This window comes from Babylonia areolata, chromosome 11 (assembly GCF_041734735.1).
Source record: "Babylonia areolata isolate BAREFJ2019XMU chromosome 11, ASM4173473v1, whole genome shotgun sequence".
NCBI classification, from domain to species: Eukaryota; Metazoa; Mollusca; class Gastropoda; order Neogastropoda; family Buccinidae; genus Babylonia; species Babylonia areolata.
The window spans coordinates 7560254-7568153 of record NC_134886.1 but is presented as its reverse complement, the minus strand read 5'-3'; the positions used below and the strand labels follow the sequence as shown (position 1 = coordinate 7568153).

Below are 7900 nucleotides of genomic sequence, written 5' to 3'. Positions count from 1 at the left end.
TTTGGTGCAATCTGTTATGCATGTGTGGGTGTATGTGTGAATGTGTGTCTTCATGTTTTACATTTATTTGCTTATTTATCATAATTGTTGTCTTATTTATTTAATTATTTATTTATTATTATTATTATTATTATTATTTTATTATTTTCATTACTACTACCTTTTTTTATATCACAATTATTATTTATTTATTTATTTATTTATGTAAGCTTATCTATATTTTTTTTTCTCAAGGCCTGACTAAGCGCGTTGGGTTACGCTGCTGGTCAGGCATCTACTTGGCAGATGTGGTGTAGCGTATATGGATTTGTCCGAACGCAGTGACGCCTCCTTGAGCTACTGAAACTGAAACTGAAACTTGTTTGTTGTTGTTTTTAAGGAGCGTCACCCTGATTTTTGCGTCTTGGCATATGCGTGTATTCAAACAAATGAACTTACGGATGAAAGGGCATGAACACTGTCCTCCTTAGGCGATACATTTAGCTATATTTAGAAATGATGCAGTTAGTTATATCGGAATCAGATCACGTTAACTCATGCAAAGGAACCCACGGCAACGGCAACAAAAGGGTTGTCCCTGTGTCATTCAATCAGGTTTCAGTCGCACACACATATACTCATAATTGTATTTGTTTATTTCTTTTTATCACAACAGATTTCTCTGTGTGAAATTCGGGCTGCTCTCCCCAAGGAGAGCGCGTCGCTACACCACAGCGCCACCCATTTTTGTGTATTTTTTCCTGCCTGCAGTTTTATTTGTTTTCCCTATCAAAGTGAATTTTTCTACAGAATTTTGCCAGGAACAACCCTTTTGTTGCCGTGGCTTCTTTTACGTGCGCTGAGTGCATGCTGCACACGGGACCTCGGTTCATCGTCTCACCGGAATGACTAGCGTTCAGACCACCACTCAAGGTCTAGTGGAGGGGGAGAAAATATCGGCGGCTGAGCCGTGATTCGAACCAGCGCGCTCAGATTCTCTCGCTTCCTAGGTGGACTCGAGGCCATCACTCCACTACAGACAAGTAACATTGTATGTGCATGACCATTTTGTACATTTATCCCTCCATGTAGGCAGCCATACTCCGTTTTCGGGAGTGCGCATGCTGGTTATGTTCTTGTTTCTATAACCCACCGAACGCCGACATGGATTACAGGATCTTTAACGTGCGTATTTGATCTTCAGCTTGCGCATACACACGAAGGGGGTTCAGGTACTGGCAGGTCTGTACATATTTTGACATTGAAGGGAGGACAAAATATCCATTCTTTACCCACCAGGCACCGTGTTCGAGATTCGAACAGGGGACCCTCAGATTTGAAAGTCCAACGCATCAACCACTCGGCTATTGAACCCGTATGTGATCCAAATGATCGTGCTCAGAACGCGCTAACACAGAACCCAAGTTTTCAACCTAACACATATGAACGGGAAAGGAATATCTTCTCTTTTTTTTTTTTTTTTTTTTTTTTTTTTTTTTTTTTTTTTTTAATGAGGACGACGAAAATGGGTACAGGCGTTTCAGTTCTTGTTTGAGCTTCGCCTCCCATCGTTAGACTCTTCAATCAGGGAGGAAGAAAGCAGGGCAGACGACACATAACTGGAGGCAATGAAACAAAGTCGAGCGGCAAATTGTGGAGATAAAGGACACACCATTCATCATAAGGCGAGAAACGAAAGGAAACGAACAGTTTTAACGAACTGGGCCATTGGTTAAGTGTGTGATTAGTGACGGATCTCTTTTCTCTCTCTCTCGCTCTCTCGCTCTCTCGCTCGCGCTCAGTCACAAGCCGGTGAAACGTTTCCAAATGTGTTTGTGTGTGTGTGTGTGTCTGTGTGTGTGTGTGTGTGTCTGTCTATGTGTGTGTGTGTGTGTGTGTGTGTGTGTGTGTGTGTGTGTGTGTGTGTACTTTTTTTTTAGTAGTTCGATACTGATGATATATTTCTTTTCCTCTCTGTCAGTCTGTATGTCTGTCTGTCTGTCTGCTCTCTCTCTCTCTCTCTCTCTCTCTCTCTCTCTCTCTCTCTCTCTCTCTCTCTCTCTCTCTTCCCCACCTCTCTCTCACTCTCCTTTCCATTTGTCAATCTGTGTGTTTGTGTATGCACGTATATATGTATGCGCGCGCACGCGCGCACACTCACAACACACACACACACACACACACACACACACACAACACACACACACACACACACACACACACACACACCACACAGCGCGAGAGAGAGAGACGGTAGGGATGAGGGTGAGGGGTAAGTAAGTGGAGAGAAGATGACCTGCCCCCTCCAGCAGAAAGTCTTATGTCAGTAGGTGCGTGGGTTCTCGTTTTGGTTTGGCTTGGTGGTGTAGCTGTTCCTCCCCCCCCCCCCCTCCCTCCCTGATCCCCCCCACCTGACCCCCACCTGACCCCCCCCCCCCCCCCCTGCCCCCCAGCGGTTTATGTCACAACTTATTCTTCACGGATATAACGTCGGGTTCCTCGTCAACCTTCAAAACTGGAAGGGGCGGGATGGGAATGCCACATATATCACAAATTGGTGTGTGTGTGTGTGTGTGTGTGTGTGTGTGTGTGTGTGTGTGTGTGTGTGTGTTTATATTTCAGTCTGTAATAAATGAAGTCTGGAATCCGTGTTCGTGCTTTGAAAAAAAAAAAGAAAAGAAAGAAAGGTAGGTCTGCCCTTCTCAGGCAGCCAGCATTTATAATGGACAAGGAATCTTAACCGATGTACTTTTCTGAGAGATATGAATACGTACGCAGGCTACATACATACATCCATACATACATCCATCTATCCATCCATCCATCCATCCATCCATCCGTCCGTCCGTCCACTCATCCATCCATCCATGCATGCAGTTACGTTGCCATGGGTTCTATTTCAGTGCGCCAAGTGCGTGCTGCATTCGAGATGACGGTTTATACGTGTCACCCGAATGACCAGACAGACACACAGTTTGAGTTTCCAGGCAAACCTGAAACACTGTATTGGCAGATAAGCGTCTTAACTATTCTGTCACACCTTCCTCGTCAGTTCTGAATGACAAGAAAGAGATGATTGTGTATGCACGTATATATGTATGCGCGCGCACGCGCGCACACTCACAACACCCACACACACACACACTCACACACACACACACACACACACACACACACACACACACACACACACACACACACACACACACACACTCACACAACACACAACACAACACACACACACACACACACACACACACACACACACACACACACACACACACACACACACACAGAGCGCGAGAGAGAGAGACGGTAGGGATGAGGGTGAGGGGTAAGTAAGTGGAGAGAAGACGACCTGCCCCCTCCAGCAGAAAGTCTTATGTCAGTAGGTGCGTGGGTTCTCGTTTTGGTTTGGCTTGGTGGTGTAGCTGTTCCTCCCCCCCCCCCCTCCCTCCCTGATCCCCCCCACCTGACCCCCACCTGACCCCCCCTGCCCCCCAGCGGTTTATGTCACAACTTATTCTTCACGGAAATAACGTCGGGTTCCTCGTCAACCTTCAAAACTGGAAGGGGCGGGATGGGAATGCCACATATATCACAAATTGGTGTGTGTGTGTGTGTGTGTGTGTGTTTATATTTCAGTCTGTAATAAATGAAGTCTGGAATCCGTGTTCGTGCTTTGGAAAAAAAAAAAAAAAAAAAAAAAAGAAAGGTAGGTCTGCCGTTCTCAGGCAGCCAGCATTTATAATGGACAAGGAATCTTAACCGATGTACTTTTCTGAGAGATATGAATACGTACGCAGGCTACATACATACATCCATACATACATCCATCTATCCATCCATCCATCCATCCATCCATCCGTCCGTCCGTCCACTCATCCATCCATCCATGCATGCAGTTACGTTGCCATGGGTTCTATTTCAGTGCGCCAAGTGCGTGCTGCATTCGAGATGACGGTTTATACGTGTCACCCGAATGACCAGACAGACACACAGTTTGACTTTCCAGGCAAACCTGAAACACTGTATTGGCAGATAAGCGTCTTAACTATTCTGTCACACCTTCCTCGTCAGTTCTGAATGACAAGAAAGGAATGATTTGTATATTACGACAGGACTTTTTATATATCATACCTACCTTCTTGTCTTGCCAAATTCATTACAGTGACGTATTGAAGTATATAAATAAATAACAAACAAAAAAGTTAAAACTGAATGGGTTTTTTGACTCACTTGTGTAAACAAAGTGAGTCTATGTTTTAACCCGGTGTTCGGTTGTCTGTGTATGTGTGTGTGTGTGTGTGTGTCCGTGTGTCTGTGATAAACTTTAACATTGACATTTTCTCTGCAAATACTTTGTCAGTTGACACCAAATTTGGCATAAAATAGGAAAAATTCAGTTCTTTCCAGTCATCTTGTTTAAAACAATATTGCGCCTCTGGGATGGGCACAAAAAAATTTTAAAAAAGAAGCCTAATTGTATGCAAACTGCATTTACTGTTATATTTATATTTTTTGTATTCTCTGAACTTGGCACTCTGACCTCTTATTCTGACCCAACAACAAGAGCAGTCATTATTATCATTTTTTGTTCCAACAGGAACTTCTTTTGCTAAGCATGGAATTTTTATTTATTTTGCAAACGTTTTGGTGCAGATAGTAAAAAAGGGAAATTACTCTGTAATTAATGCTAGGGGACTTAATTTATCACAAATGAGTCTTGAAGGCCTTGCCTCTCTTGTTATAATTATGATCTTGTGCTGTGCGACGTGGCACTAAAATCTTGTGTGCATAAGCTCATTGAAATGTCAAGGTTTAAAATAATTGATAAAATTCTCATTAAAAAAAGGGGGGGTGGGGTAGGGGTGGAGGAGGGGTATTTTCCTGTCTTTTGTTATGGTTAATTAAACAAACTCATTGTTTAGCTTTTTAATTAGCACACACTTTTAGACCAAAATCACCAGAAACAGGCAGACAGGTTAAAAAGGAAATGCAGTCTGAAATGTTGGGATAGAGAGAAAAAAAAAACAAACAAACAAACAAACAAACAGAAAAGCTCGGAGAGGAAAGAGAAAGCGATGAGTGCATGAAGGAAGATAATGATTGAAAGAAGTAACGAAAGAATCGGGAAACAAAGTAATGAATAACGAACGAAAAAAAAAAAAAAAAAAAAAAAAACGGGGGGGGAAAAAAACGAACCAACCAATGAACGAACGAAACAGCAAATGATTGAGAAAGGGGACGAGTTCAAGAAGGGAGATAATGATTGAAAGAAGGAGAAAAAGAAAGAATCCAGAAATAGATTAATGAATGACAAACGAAAAAAAACGAACGAGCGAACGAATGATTGAGCAAGGGATAAAACTCACACACACACACACACACACACACACACACACACACATACACACACACACACGCACCACGCACGCACACACACACACACACACACACACACACACACACACACAGAGGCGACCTTTTCCCCCAACGAGCACTGTGACCCAGCTGACAAACGAAACAAATGGGGCCAGGCCAAAGAGCCAATCCCCAGCCGTCAGGTCTGCCCCGCTGACAAACAGACGGGAGGCACACCATTGTCAAATCACGCTCTTCACACGCCGCACTGGATGCATAGAACTGGAACTGGAAACTAGAAACTAGCTGCTTTGGTGCTGGCCTGGAGGGAGTGTGGACGGGCGCAATAGCCGAGTGGTTAAAGCGTTGGACTTTCAATCTGAGGGTCCCGGGTTCGAATCTCGGTGATGGCACCTGGTGGGTAAAGGGTGGAGATTTTTTCGATCTCCCAGGTCAATATATGTGCAGACCTGTTAGTGCCTGAACTCCCTTCGTGTGTATACGCACGCAGAAGATCAAATACGCACGTTAAAGATCCTGTAATCCATGTCAGCGATCGGTGGGTTATGGAAACAAGAACATACCCAGCATGCACACCCCCTAAAACGGAGTATGGCTGCTTACAAAACAGTCATGCACGTAAAATGTTACATGTCTGTCTGAGTGTGTATGTGTGCGTGCCTGAAATGTGATTGAATCAGTCGGCTCTACCCAGGTAGGCAGCCTGTTGTTCAAATGACCCCGTGTTTGTAAAGCATTTAGAGCTTGGTCTCCGACCGAGGATAGGCGCTATATAAGTATCCATATCAATCAAAAAGTGGATAGGACTGGAGGGACTGGATGCAGTGGATAGGAGAGAAGGGATTGGATAGGAGTTGGATTGGACTGGATGGATAGGATTGGAGTTTTTGCTTTTGAAACTATGCTTGAGAAATTGTGCTTGGCTGGATTAGAGGGCACGGGTTGGACTGCAGATACTAGACTGCACGCGCACACATACACACACGCGCGCGAGCGCGCGTGCCACAGAGAGAGAGAGAGAGAGAGAGACGCTCCAAACACTCCCCATCGCCAAAAGAAATGATGTCATTTTCAATCGTTGGTGGACCGGACACGTAAATAAATAGATAAGCACACACATGAATAATAATTGAAGATAGACATACCTGAATCTCTCTCTCTCTCTCTCTCTCTCTCTCTCTCTCTCTCTGATATATATATATATATATATATATATATATATATATATATATATACAGATAGAAATATATATATATATTCTTCATCAATAAATTATTAATTGTACATGGCAGAAGTCGTCTTATCGTATTCAAATGATGAAAGACAATTTTCAGAGGATGGTTTGCACCCCTTTAAGATGAAGCACCATTTTATTATGCTTTGCGCATTATCTCAACATGGCTGTGAAAGGAAACTTCCACACAGAGCAACAGCACACCTGAAATATACTTTCGGTCAGATGTGACCAGCAATGCAATGCACGTGTAAAACGTTTAAAGCCTGAACCGGACTATAAATGGCGGGCGATTTGAATCAAGCCAGTTTCTCACCAGAGTCTGACACTGTGACGTCGGTGAAGGTTTATTCAAAATAAAAGCCTAATAAAGCTACGGTTTGGCTTCATTTATGGCAGAGAGCGAGATTTGCCTAGCAGCTTCCAATCTAGACCTGAATTGACTTTGGAAAGTACAAAATGTGTCAGCTACACGTAATACAAAATTTGAATGCAGAGAAATGGGGCGGAGCTAGAACCGAAACCTTGCTCTCGGGAGTTAAGACTTTAAGCAGTCATTGGCTTCCAAGGCGAACGCGTGTTCAAACCTCTTTAATCCAAAACGTAAGAAAGAAACTCCCGTGTGGGTTCAGTTTGAAAACAAAAGTCACTGCAACTGTCGTATGTCATTCCGGACTTCTGCAGATCATGGCAAGATTAAGTCCACAGGAAAGAGAGCGAGCTTTTGGAATGCTGGCCAACTGCAAGCCACGCAAGGATGTTGCTTGGAGACTTTGTTGTCATCACACTACCATCGTGCGATCACAGCAACCGTATCACCAGACAGGCAGCTCTGTTCAATGACTTCGTTCAGGTCAACCACTAGTCACCGCCAACGGCCATACCACGTTGAAAACACCGGTTCTCGTCCGATCACCGAAGTTAAGCAACGTCGGGCCCGGTGAGTACTTGGATGGGTGACCGCCTGGGAACACCGGGTGCTGTTGGCATTCCTCTTCTCAAGGCCTGACTAAGCGCGTTGGGTTACGCTGCTGGTCAGGCATCTGCTTGGCAGATGTGGTGTAGCGTATATGGTTTTGTCCGAACGCAGTGACGCCTCCTTGAGCTACTGAAACTGAAACTAGTCACCCCTCCTCGTTATGACGCGCACATCACACTGCAGCTTCATCGCCAGAACCGACTTTTGCCGGTAACCTGGACAGCAAGACAAGACTTGTTCCAGTCTGTGCTGATAATGTAAGGTGATGACTACAGGAAGCAGCCTTACGCTCAAGACGTCTCTGTGTGTGAGCCCTCTTCTGA

The 7900-nt window shown here is 44.2% G+C and overlaps 1 non-coding gene across 1 annotated transcript; it reads left to right on the top strand.

Annotated features, from left to right (window-relative positions):
- The first annotated feature begins 7468 nt into the window (after positions 1-7468).
- LOC143287785 (5S ribosomal RNA) lies at positions 7469-7587 on the top strand. The gene has a single exon (XR_013055998.1). It is a non-coding gene; the product is annotated as a 5S ribosomal RNA (ribosomal RNA).
- Positions 7588-7900: the final 313 nt, after the last annotated feature.